At 38.6% G+C, this 14,204-nt stretch overlaps 1 long non-coding RNA gene across 1 annotated transcript in view; it reads left to right on the top strand.

The window, feature by feature from the left end:
- The window catches only part of LOC132346043 (uncharacterized), a 217,533-nt gene that overhangs the window by 74,667 nt on the left and 128,662 nt on the right, over nt 1-14,204 (top strand). The window contains exon 2 of the long non-coding RNA XR_009495763.1: nt 11,043-11,145. This is a non-coding gene — a long non-coding RNA (uncharacterized lncRNA). The remainder of the gene's footprint in view (nt 1-11,042; nt 11,146-14,204) is intronic.

The following is a 14,204-nucleotide window of genomic DNA, read 5'->3' as shown; positions in this document are numbered from 1 at the left end:
AAGATCAAACACAAAGAACAAATATTAAAAGCAGCAAGGGAAAAACAACAAATAACACACAAGGGGATTCCCATAAGGATAACAGCTGATCTTTCAATATAAACTCTTCAGGCCAGGAGGGAATGGCAGGACATGTTTCAAGTGATGAAAGAAAATAACCTACAGCCCAGATTACTGTACCCAGCAAGGATCTCATTCACATATGAAGGAGAAATCAAAAGCTTTACAGACAAGCAAAAGCTGAGAGAATTCAGCACCACCAAACCAGCTCTCCAACAAATGCTAAAGGATCTTCTCTAGACAGGAGACACAAAAAGGGTGTATAAACTCGAACCCAAAACAATAAAGGAAATGGCAGTGGGATCATACTTATCAATAATTACCTTAAACGTAAATGAGTTGAACGCCCCAACCAAAAGACAAAGACTGGCTGAAAGGATACAAAAACAAGACCCCTATATATGTCGTCTACAAGAGACACACCTTAAAACAGGGGACACATACAGACTGAAAGTGAAGGGATGGAAAAAGATATTCCACGCAAATAGAGACCAAAAGAAAGCAGGAGTAGCAATACTCATATCAGATAAAATAGTCTTTAAAACAAAGGTTGTGAAAAGAGACAAAGAAGGACACTACATAATAATCAAAGGATTAATCCAAGAAGAAGATATAACAAGTATAAATATATATGCACCCAACATCGGAGAAGGCAATGGCACACCACTCCAGTACTCTTGCCTGGAAAATCCCATGGATGGAGGAGCCTGGTAGGCAGCAGTCCATGAGGTCGCTAAGAGTTGGACATGACTGAGCAACTTCACTTTCACTTTTCACTTTCATGCATTGGAGAAGGAAATGGCAACCCACTCCGGTGTTCTTGCCTGGAGAATCCCAGGGATGGGGGAGCCTGGTGGGCTGCCGTCTATGGGGTCGCACAGAGTTGGACACGACTGAAGCGACTTAGCAGCAGCAGCAGCAGCAGCATGGACCCAACATAGGAGCACCACATTATGTAAGACAAAGGCTAACAAGTATGAAAGGGGAAATTAACAATAACACAATAATAGTGGGAGACTTTAATACCCCACTCACATCTATGGATAGATCAACTAAACAGAAAATTAACAAGGAAACACAAACTTTAAATGATACAATAGACCAGTTAGACCTAATTGATATCTATAGGGCATGTCGCCCCAAAACAATGAATTTCACCTTTTTATCAAGTGCACACGGAACCTTCTCCAGGATAGATCACATCCTGGGCCATAAATCTAGCCTTGGTAAATTCAAAAAAAAATTGAAATCATTCTAAGCATCATTTCTGACCACAATGCAGTAAGATTAGATCTCAATTACAGGAGAAAAACTATTAAAAATTCCAACATATGGAGGCTGAACAACATGCTGCTGAATAACCAACAAATCACAGAAGAAATCAAAAAAGAAATCAAAAAAAAAAAAAAAAAAAAAAGAAATCAAAATATGCATAGAAATGAATGAAAATGAAAACACAACAACCCAAAACCCGTGGGACACTGTAAAAGCAGTACTAAGGGGAAGGTTCATAGCAATACAGGCGTACCTCAAGAAACAAGAAAAAAGTCAAATAAATAACCTAACTCTACACCTAAAGCAACTAGAAAAGGAAGAAATTAAGAACCCCAGGGTTAGTAGAAGGAAAGAAATCTTAAAAATTAGGGCAGAAATAAATGCAAAAGAAACAAAGAGACCATAGCAAAACTCAACAAAGCCAAAGGCTGGTTCTTTGAGAGGATAAATAAAATTGACAAACCATTAGCCAGACTCATCAAGAAACAAAGGGAGAAAAATCAAATCAATAAAATTAGAACTGAAAATGGAGAGATCACAATAGACAACACAGAAATACAAAGGATCATAAGAGACTACTATCAGCAATTATATGCCAATAAAATGGACAACATGGAAGAAATGGACAAATTCTTAGAAAAGTACAACTTTCCAAAACTAGACCAGGAAGAAATAGAAAATCTTAAGAGACCCATCACAAGCATGGAAACTGAAACTGTAATCAGAAATCTTCCAGCAAACAAAAGCCCAGGTCCAGATGGCTTCACAGCTGACTTCTACCAAAAATTTAGAGAAGAGCTAACACCTATCCTTCTCAAACTCTTCCAGAAAATTGCAGATGAAGGTAAACTTCCAAACTCATTCTATGAGGCCACCATCACCCTAATGCAAAAACCTGACAAAGATGCCACAAAAAAAGAAAGCTACAGGCCAATATCACTGATGAACATAGATGCAAAAATCCTTTACAAAATTCTAGCAATCAGAATCCAACAACACATTAAAAAGATCACACATCATGACCAAGTGGGCTTTATCCCAGGGATGCAAGAATTCTTCAATATCTGCAAATCAATCAGTATAATACACCACATTAACAAATTGAAAAATAAAAGCCATATGATCATCTCAATAGATGCAGAGAAAGCCTTTGACAAAATTCAACATCCATTTATGATAAAAACTCTCCAGAAAGCAGGAATGGAAGGAACATACCTCAACATAATAAAAGTTATATATGACAAACCCACAGCAAACATTATCCTCAATGGTGAAAAATTGAAAGCATTCTCCTAAAGTCAGGAACAAGACAAGGGTGCCCACTTTCACCACTAGTATTCAACATAGTTTTGGCCACAGCAGTCAGAGCAGAAAAAGAAATAAAAGGAATCCAAATTGGAAAAGAAGTAACACTCTCACTGTTTGCAGATGACATGATCCTCTACATAGAAAACCCTAAAGACTCCACCAGAAAATTACTAGAGCTAATCAATGAATATAGTAAAATTGCAGGATATAAAATCAACACACAGAAATCCCTTGCATTCCTATACACTAATAATGAGAAAATAGAGAAATTAAGGAAACAATTCTATTCACCACTGCAATGAAAAGAATAAAATACTTAGGAATATATCTACCTAAAGAAACAAAAGACCTATATATAGAAAACTCTAAAACACTGGTGAAAGAAATCAAAGAGGACACTAACAGATGGAAAAATATACCATGTTCATGGATTGGAAGAATCAATATAGTGAAAATGTGTATACTACCCAAAGCAATCTATAGGTTCAATGCAATCCCTATCAACCTACCAACGTTATTTTTCACAGAGCTAGAACAAATAATTTCAAAATTTGTATGGAAATACAAAAAACCTCGTATAGCCAAAGCACTCTTGAGAAAGAAGAATGGAACTGGAGGAATCAACCTGCCTGACTTCAGACTCTACTACAAAACCACAGTCATCAAGACAGTATGGTACTGGCACAAAGATAGAACTATTGATCAGTGGAACAAAATAGAAAGCCCAGAGATAAATCCACACACCTATGGACACCTTATCTTTGACAAAGGAGGCAAGAATATACAATGGAGAAAAGACAATCTCTTTAACAAGTGGTGCTGGGAAAACTGGTCAACCACTTGTAAAAGCAAAAATAAACAAATGGGACCTAATTAAAAGTAAAAGCTTCTGCACAAAAAAGGAAACTATAAGCAAGGTGAAAAGACAGCCTTCAGAATGGGAGAAAATAATAGCAAATGAAGCAACTGACAAAGAACTAATCTCAAAAATGTACAAGCAACTCCTGCAGCTCAATTTCAGAAAAATAAATGACCCAATCAAAAAATGGGCCAAAGAACTAAACAGATATTTCTCCAAAGAAGACATACAGAGGGCTAACATACACATGAAAAGATGCTCAACATCACTCATTATCATAGAAATGCAAATCAAAACTACAATGAGGTACCATTTCATGCCAGACAGAATGGCTGCTATACAAAAGTCTACAAGCAATAAATGCTGGAGAGGGTGTGGAGAAAAGGGAACCCTCTTACACTGTTGGTGGGAATGCAAACTAGTACAGCCACTATGGAGAACAGTGTGGAGATTCCTTAAAAAACTGGAAATAGAACTGCCTTATGATCCAGCAATCCCACTGCTGGGCATACACACTGAGGAAACCAGAATTGAAAGAGACACAAGTATCCCAGTGTTCATTGCAGCACTGTTTATAATCGCCAGGACATGGAAGCAACCTTGATGTCCATCAGCAGATGAATGGATAAGAAAGCTGTGGTACATATACACAATGGAATATTACTCAGCCATTAAAAAGAATACATTTAACCAGTTCTAATGAGGTGGATGAAACTGGAGCCTATTATACAGAGTGAAATAAGCCAGAAAGAAAAACACCAATACAGTATACTAATGCATATATATGGAATTTAGAAGGATGGTAATGATAACCCTGTAAGCGAGACAGCAAAAGAGACACAGATGTATAGAACAGTCTTTTGGACTCTGTGGGAGAGGGAGAGGGTGGGATGATTTGGGAGAATGGCATTGAAACATGTATAATATCATATACAAAACACATTGCCAGTCCAGGTTTGATGCAGGATACAGGATGCTCGGGGCTGGTGCAGTGGGATGACCCAGAGGGATGGTATGGGGAGGGAGGTGGGAGGGGGGGTTCAGGATGGGGAAAATGTGTACACCTGTGGCGGATTCATGTTGATGTATGGCAAAACCAATACAATATTGTCAAGTAATTAGACTCCAATTAAAATAAATACATTTATATTAAAAAATATATGTACTGTCTAGGTTGATCATACCTTTTCTGCCAAGGAACAAGCATCTTTTAATTTCATGGCCGCAGTCACCATCTCAGTGATTTTGGAGCCCAAGAAAATAAAGTCTGTCACTGTTTCCATTGTCTCCCCATTATTTGCCATGAAGTGATGGGACTGGATACCATGATCTTAGGAATAACATTAATGATTCCTATTTGTGTATCACCTCACAGCTTATATAGACTTTCCCATCATTATTTCATTGAATCCTTGCAAGTTGTCTGTGAGGTAAACAAGGCAAGTAACATTTTCCAAGTTTATCAGAAAGGAACTAAGGACTCCAAAATTCTTCCTCAGGTGTCTTCAACAGCTTTATCCTGAGTCCTTTTGGGACCATTGTCATGCATGCAGCTTAAATGTTAAGTGTGTGATGTGACTGGAATCATATTACTTTATATAATTTAACAATGTTGCTGCTTCAGTTGTCTTAATTTTTAAAGAAGTAGCCTAAGTTCATTAAAAAGTGTGTTGCAGATGTGTTTGTTCTTTGAAGTTCAGTTAATCTTGCTTGTGGGGAGCTAAGCTTTCACCCCGTGAGGTCATAGATCAAGCACCACTAAGTAGTAGCTTAAATAAATTGTCAGTATAGCCTCTGGATGGAAATAATTCCAGTATGACAGCCTTAAAAATTTGTTTGTTATAGCACCTGATCAGAATGGCCAACATAGCTGTAGATATAGAATAATGAGATGGATCTTTTAGGAGACTGTGGATACAATGATGTGATAGATACCACCAGACTCCCTAGCCAGGATTCACACCTTTTCTTTCTAAATTATTCCCTAATTTAAAAAAGTAATTCTCTAGAAAAGACATTTAGTCAACTAATCAGTCAGTCAAGTAATTTAAAATTTTCTGAGACTCTGATGCTTGGAGGGATTGGAGGCAGGAGGAAAAGAGGACAACAGAGGATGAAATGGCTGGATGGCATCACCGACTCGATGGACGTGAGTTTGAGTGAACTCCGGGAGATGGTGATGGACAGGGAGCCCTGGCATGCTGTGACTCATGGGGTCGCAAAGAGTCGGACACAACTGAGCAACTGAACTGAACTGAACTGAGGAGAGGAAGCCTCATTCTGTGATCCTGTAGTGAGGGATCTTTTACCATTTAGAGGTGATGGGGCTGGAAATTGTGTCCAGTGGGAATTATCTGAAGGTTCTTTAAGAAGGAAATTGTCCCTGGAATCTGTGAACAGATACGTAGTCTTCCTGAACCTTCCAAAGCAAAAAAAGAGCTCTGAGTGCCCTGGGTGGCCGGGAGAGAGTGCTGGCTGGAAAAGAAGACATCAATATGAACAATCAATCCCTGCTGATGGCAGAGAAATGGGTCATTAGCAGAAGATAAAGATCCTTCTGTGTGAATGGAAGATGCTGATTTAATAATAACACTGATAATAACATTACTATTAGCTACCAATGATGGCATACCTAATATGGGCCACATATTGTGTCAGTTAAGTACACAAAAGTTAGCTGTCATTATCCAGTTTTACAAATAGTAATGCTGAAAGCCTCTTGAAGGTTAAGTTACTTTCCCTGGGTTACACACCTAGTGAATATCTATGTGATCCAATGTCTCTACATTGACCCTCAGCTGGTAACATTAAATAATATTGAGTGACTGTGTGCTTACTCAATGATGATATTTTAGTTGAGACTGAGTAGGCTTTAGTTTTGGAGAGGGCAATGGCACCTCACTCCAGTACTCTTGCCTGGAAAATCCCAGGGACGGAGGAGCCTGGTGGGCTGCAGTCCATGGGGTCGCTAAGAGTTGGACACGACTGAGCGACTTCACTTTCACTTATCACTTTCATGCATTGGAGAAGGAAATGGCAACCCACTCCAGTGTTCTTGCCTGGAGAATCCCAGGGACGGGGGAGCCTGGTGGGCTGCCGTCTATGGGGTCGCACAGAGTTGGACACGACTGAAGTGACTTAGCAGCAGCAGCAGCCACAGGCTTTAATTTAGGCTTGGTGATATCTCCTTTTCTTTATTAAAAATGTATTTAGATGCACTGAGATCAGCATGCTTAGAAATGAGCAGTTAGTGTCAATCTGCAGAGCTGTCTAGAGTAGAGATTGCTCCTTCTTTCTGAGTGAGGGGCTTTTACCAAAAAAGTAGGCAATTCCCATAAAGCAACTCTGGCCTTTTGTATCAAAAGCATTGATACAGAAGAATTAAGTGAATAAATATTAGTTTGCAATAAAATGGAATAAATGGAAGAGGCGAGGGGCAGGAAATGCTAGTGGGAGAAAAGAAGAGTTATTAGGCTATTTATGTCTTTTATGTGGCCTTTCTCTTGCTGTCTGGCTAGACCTGGTCCTGAATAAGTGGCTTCAAGCACTGGTTGGTATCTTGCCTTGCTCAGTAAATTTGTTCAATGGTCAAGGGAAAATGATTATTTCCCACTGCACTGTTGTTAGAAATTGAAGTCCCCATATAACAGAAGCAATTTTTCAGTTCTGTTGAGCTGCAGTTTTCTACCTTGTGAAAAAATAAAGACTGTGCAAAATATATACTCTGATAATTTCAAGCTTTAAGCCTTCAAAGAAAATTCATGTTTTTTTTTTTTTCTATTTAAGGAGCTATGAGTATATGTGTGTGTGTATATATATATATTTATGCACACATGCACATAAACATATGGAATTAGAGGAAAATTAGGGAAGTGGGAAATTATACTAATTTGCTCTTTCCTTTATTCTATCTTAGGGGATACATACACAACAGATGAAAACTCAGTTTTTGTTCAGTTCAGGCAGTGAAAGCCTGGTTCACTTCGCTTTATAGAAAGAATAGAAACAAATAGAAGGGTCTTTAGACCCTTATCATTCTTCCTTGCCTACAGCTCTCTCCCAGACATTTCCTTATTCAATCCTGTCGTAGCAACAATACATTGGACGGTGTCAAGCCTCAGGGGCTCAGGGAGGTACAAAACCAGTTTGGGCCTTGTATTTCTCCATTTAAGTTAAGGTTACAATTTGTCCAGAGGCTGATTTTTATTTAGGCCTCAGGCCTCCAGGCCTGTACTCATTTGTGTGGCACATTATAGCAATTCTCTTCAAGCAGACTCTCACCAGAGGGATTTCATTCTTGCAAAAATCTAAGTTAGTGTAGGGATGGTAGCATAGGAACAAATGGCCAAGGAAGGAACTGATGTCCACTGGGCCCAAGGGTGAGTTGTTCTAATCTATTCTCTTATTCTCACCATCTCACCACAGACATTTAGCATTAGGGGTTATGGCAATAAGTTAAACATGCTCCCCACCTTCAAAGACATTATAGCCTAACAGGGGAGAGGGACCTGCAGAAGAGCAACTTATTAATAGATACCATAAAATGGTGGCCAGAATATGGAAATGGGCAAAATTAAGCAAAGTACATATGGAAGGAGCCATCCACCAATGCCTTTTGCCCAAACCCTGGACATCCATTTCCAGAAGTAAATTCTTTCCCTCCCTATTTTAAAAAGCCCCCACCTCACACCTAGATACCTGCTATCATTCCCTTTTTGAAAACCAGGCATTTCATGGGGCGGGTGCACCATCGAGAGTTTGCAAGGTGTCTGTGTAATCTGTGAATTCACTGTGCTTATTTACATCTGTGGCTCTTTGGCCCTTTCCCCTTCTTTTGTCTCTTTCCTGTATCCGTGACTCCAAAACCTGCATTTCTATTCAACATATGTCAAATTTTCAGCTACCAAGACTTTGAAGTGAAGGGAAGTCATCCCAGAGAGGGGGAAAAAAGTTTTATCTGTGAAAGTGGGATCTGCACAGGGCAAATCTGTTAAGCAGAGGGTCATTAGCTGAGCAGTCCTCAGGCAGGTGGGCCTGGGTGTGTGGATGACAGAAGCAGGCCTGCTGTGTGAATGAATGTGATGGGGCAAAGGTTTACCACCTGTAAATTGTGAGCCCCTATCTGAGAAAGGATGCCTGAAGACAGAAGAAGTATACTACTAGGTTGAAATATGTATGTATATATTTCCCTCTCTTGGGCCTTATCAAAAAGACTGTATATTTTAAAAGTTTTAACTTTTTCCCAATTCCAAGTGGGGCTATATCTAAGTTAATGGTGCCTAGGAAAGATGTATGGCTGCATCCCTTTCTGAAAGTGCTCTCCGGAGACTTTCCTCAAAAAGTCCCACTTGATGACAGAGCAAGAAACAAAACTGCTGATATTGTTCAAACAACAGGAAACATATTTTATTTACAACATTACTAATAAATCCTTCCTACTACATTTTAAATTCTCCCCCTTAAAGTAGACAGTATGAAATCTCATAAAAGGGGTGTATACATGGCATTGCTGAACATGCCTCTCTAGGAGACGTATCTCCGCTGCACACCTGGGGAAAGGGGCAGCCTAAATGAACCTGGAGGATTCTCTCCTCAATATGACCCACCATGGCTTCTCTGTTTCCTACATCCTTTTAGATTTCTTTGTTTAAAGAAACCCATTTCCTAACAAGCACAGAGCAAATACCCCCATGAATACATTAGTTTCTTCTTTTCTCATAAACTTTTTCTTTCTTCCTCTGTCCCTCTGATGCTTCTTTTCCTTCTCAATTTTTTTTTCCTAGCTCTTTTTTTTTTTTTTTTTTAACATACTTACAACCGGTTTTCTCATTTCTCCTCTCTTCTTTCTTTCTTCCCCCCTTCTAGGCATTTATTGAGGGAGGAAGAGAGATATTTTTTAAAGGTTAAAAAGGATGGCTGTCATTTTCAAGAATATATCAATCTAATATCAGAGAATGTTAGTCCTCTCTGTTTTTTAAGTCTTTAAAAAAATGCTGGTCATGGATTTGGGGTGATTCTGATAGTGATCATACCTTGCTTTTGTGTCTATTTTGCTTACTGTTCACAAAGTCTTCTTTCACTTAGGTTTTATATACTGTACGACTGCCAGAGACAGTATTCAATGTGTTGATTTGAGTCTTCCAGATTTGAGGTCACTAATATTTCTCAGGCTATGACACCTGAGAGACAGATAATTGGTGACACGATTCAACTCCATAAGCATTTACTCACTGGGTCCTGTGTGCCCGGTACCATATATCCAAAGAGGAAGAAGCTGCAGCCTTGGCTTTCTTAGGAGTTCCCAGGCCAATGCAGAGCACTAAGTGGTAAACTATTGGTGTCATCATTGGAATATGAAGGATTGCTTATTATTATGATTATCATTATATATTTTTGATTGAAAATGAATGTTATGGAAGATTAAGGGCCTTAAAGAATGAGCAGGAGTTTTATGTATTGTGATTGGAAGGGATGTATATGGAATAACCTAATCAAAGGAACAAGTGAAATGTGAACTATTATTGGCCATATCAACAGTGGTTTCACCAACTCTCAGGAATCCTCTACCACCTTGATCTTGTTCTGTTCCCATTATCAACACTGGGGAATTTCCACCATCTGCTTTTTCATATCCTACTTTTAGCCAACTGAGAATTTTCACTGAATCCATGTTGGTTCAGTGCACTCCTTTTTAATTAAAAAAAAAAAAAAAAAAGCCCCAGAGTTTCAGAAGGCAATTTCAACATCCTAAAGGGTTGGAGTGACATGGTACCAGCCAGTAAGGTACGTGAGGGAAGCCGAGATCAAGGAATCAAGGACTATATCACCAGATGTAGGAGAACAAGTGACTTCCATTCATCTGTTTTTGTGGAAAGTGCTGGGAATAGTGTGTATTTTCAGAGTCATAGTTACTTTGATAGTATTTGAAATCATAAATGCCTATTTCACAACCATGCATGTAGTATGCTCATGTATTAGGTTGATCCATGTGAAATGCTAGTATCATATGATAATCAGAATGGGACTTCCAGGGCCTCCTCAATTTCTCAGCCATTAGAAAATTAAAGGTTTTAGGAATCTTTAATACATTTTACACAATCCATTTTAGATAACTGATGAAACTGAAAGATTTCCTAATGCAATATGGGAAACATTTTTTCACATAAGGATATTTCCGTGCACAGCAAATGGGGTGTAAACAATCAAGTTTTTTGTCTTGTTTTGGATCTATATCACAGCAAACTATTCAGAACTCTTTCAAAAATGTTTTAGGAAATTCTGAAAATAGACTCTTTAGGAATTTTGTTTCTAGATCCAGCTGGAAATACTAGGAAACCAGCCTAATGTGAAATATTCCATCTTTTGGTTGAATACATTTGGTCTGTTCAGATTCAAATAACAGTTATTAAGTACTTGAGCATTTTCTAACTTACTAGCTCATGTTCTAGGTTCATTCATTATTATTTATACATTATTTTCTTTAATAACAACTCTGCATGTGACCTTACACTTATTTAGGTACTATTTTCTCATTCCACAGATGAGGAAACAGCTTGAGAGAAGATAAATGACTTGGTCACATGGAACAGAGGAAGAATGGAGCCAAGCATGGGAGCCAGGCATTGGACCCAGGTCTCTTGACTGTAAGTCTTGTGTTCTTTCTGCTCTTCCATGATCCTTATGTCTAAACTTCTAAAGGAAAATTAAAAATTACATCTAGGGTGAGATGCCTGTGAAAAGAGGAATGAGATATTTATTATTGAATTAGGCTCATATGTTTCTATCCTTTATCATGTAGAAATGTAACTATATTTGTGCATGATATTATATATGTCATAGTGTTGAACATATATATGTTCATATATGATATTATATATGTCTTATATGTCATAGTGTTGAACAAGAGGGCCATTCTATTTAGACAAGTAGTGAGAAAATTTTCAGAATATCCTGGACTATAGGAAGAGGGCTGTAAGGGAATGACATGATTATAGAAGAAGGTATGTATATAATGCACGGAGCATGTTGCCTTGATCTCTGTGACTATTAGTTTGGAAACATAAAAGAAATGTGTGTGTGTGTGTATCTGTGTGTATGTGTGCATGCATGCGTGTGCTTCTGTCCTATGAATTTTAACATGTAATTTGATATTACCTAAAAGTACAATTTACCTGAAATGTCTTATATATTTCCTATTACAAAATTTGAACTTGTTCAAAATTTATAAAATAGACTATGATCATCTTACTGAAGCATTTTTTGGTTTACACAGGTACCATCACAATGTAAATATTATGTGATTTATATTTGACTTTTAGAGATGCATCCATTATGTTAAGCAACTTGCACTTGTCCATATATAGTCTGGTTTATGCAGGTCTGTATAATTTCTGGAGAGTGTGGACCTTCTTTATTTTTTATATTCCTACTGTGATGCTTGATGTTTTATGGATAATGATCCCTTTGAGAATCTGATGAAGTAATGAAGCTTGTTCTAAGAATAGATACACGCATAAAAGTCAACAACCTTGCATTTCATGCCAGGGATTCGTGAACTTCTTGGCACCAATCTCTGGACCTCCAAGTTAAGAACAACTTGGCACTAAGTCTGCTACATAGTAGGTTTCATAGATACTTCTCTTATGTTCCTCAACCCATAACTATGAGATGTGAGTATGAGTGAATGCATCACTCCACAGCTCAATCCCATCTCCTCATCCTCTCTAACTCTAGTCCCATCCAAACTCTTCACTCTGACTGAAGGGAAAGGAAGGGGGCATAATTCCTGTGGATATGTAGTCAATCTTTCCTTTTAATGGTACCATTTGGCATATCTACTCTGGCTTGGAAATTTTTGAATTAGACATACGTAATAAATCTTTAAGTTTTTTAATCACCAGATGACGTAAAATAAGTGCCCTTTGTCTCTGAGCTTCACTGAGTCATTGAGACCCATCTGTGGAGACTGGATGAAGTGAAGTTCAAATATGAACTTGGGAAGAAAAACAGGCGAAGTCCTCAAATGCATGGATTATGCTAAAAAACAGTGATTTTACATTTTGATGTGGTTGTTGTGTCTCTAAAGTTAGACATGAGAAGAATGGTGGTGTAGAAATGCCAGTGTATTGGATACTGCCAAGAATATTTTGGCGATCAATGACTTGCAGAGTTGTGTACGTTGCAAAGTTTGCCTTCAGGCTCAGGATTTGAATTGGTATCATGGAAAAGCTTTGTTTGTAAATAGACAGACTCAGGCCATTTCTAGTTTGTGTTGCATGGGATCAAATGAACAAGGATTTTTTTGGTAGTAGAATACAAATTTTTGTAACAGATATTACTATTTTCCATTGATATACTATTTTCCTTTCCTTCTGGACACATGTTAAAATTGCTCTTTCCACCCTACCTCCCTGAAATTAATTGAGGCCATTTGATTCTCTTGGGCCAGTGAAATGTAAGCTAAATGAAATTTAACACCCATGATTCTACACCTCCCCTTCCATCTACCTCACTGACCTATGGAGTTCCAGATGGCGGTGCCTCCATCATGCTTGATCCCTGAGTGAGGATAACATGGAGCAGAGGCCACTTTCCAACCTACAATGGTTGCATAGCTGAAGCAAGAAAAACACTTTGGTTGTTATAAGCCACGGATGTTTATGGTTATTTGTCATAGCGGCACAGCCTAGTCTGTTATGCCTGCTATTATACAACTTCTGTTTAAGCATTGTAAACAGATTAATGAGCTAGTGAGTAGATAGAACAATGTAAAAGGGAAAATTAGTAGTTTCTTGTTTTTAATAGTGGGTCTGTTCCTCATAGGAGCATCTCAGACAGTCGTTCTGGGATTCCTGGCTATTCCACAAAGCAAATACGTGTGTGCAAACATATCGATAGCAATGAAAACTTAGAGAATTCACAATGGCTGGGCTGGCCCAGTGGCCCAGGCACATAAACACTATTTGCTTCCTTTCCCCTTTTGTTTTCTCTGAGAGCTAGAGAGTACTTGAGTCACTCAGCTTCCTCCACTGGGACAGTGGTGACAATGATCTTGTTGTTCTCTAGAGGCTTCATGTCGTGGTTAAGTCACTTGAAACTGTTTAATAATCTGTGCAGGGCTTGTTGGGTCACAAAGTCCCAAAGCCTCTTCCTCACACATTATCTTCCACCACTCTCATTTTTTTGCCCATGAACAGAAGAGTCTCTCAGGATCCTTTAAAGTGTATCCATCACAGGCTTGACTACAATGGGAAAGGGGTAGGAGAAAGTACTTTCACCATTAGCAGGCACAAGCTGAACAAATCTCAATAAGTGACAGGCATAGGTGATGAAGAGCTAATTCTTAGATTCCAGCAATTCACCAGTGTCACTTTTTAATTTGACGGAAGATGATATATAGGTAGAGAGGCAAATGTTGTCAAGAGAAGCACAATGGATTTGGAATAAATGATCTTGTCTCAAACATGCTCTCTACCATTTCCCAGTTTTGTGGTTGTAAATACCTGCTTAAGCTAATCCCATATTCTTTACCAGCACCAGTGGGTGCAGTGATACCTACCTTCCATGGTAACTCTAAAAATGTATTTCACAAAATAGGCTTTCAGGGACTTTCCTGGCAGTCCAGTGGTTAAGACTTCCTGCTTCCCCTGCAGGGGATATGGGTTCAATCCCTGGTTGGGGAACTGAGATACCACATGCTGTG

This window comes from Bos taurus, chromosome 8 (assembly GCF_002263795.3).
Source record: "Bos taurus isolate L1 Dominette 01449 registration number 42190680 breed Hereford chromosome 8, ARS-UCD2.0, whole genome shotgun sequence".
In the NCBI taxonomy this organism is placed as follows: Eukaryota; Metazoa; Chordata; class Mammalia; order Artiodactyla; family Bovidae; genus Bos; species Bos taurus.
This window is presented reverse-complemented; position numbering and strand designations above follow the sequence as displayed.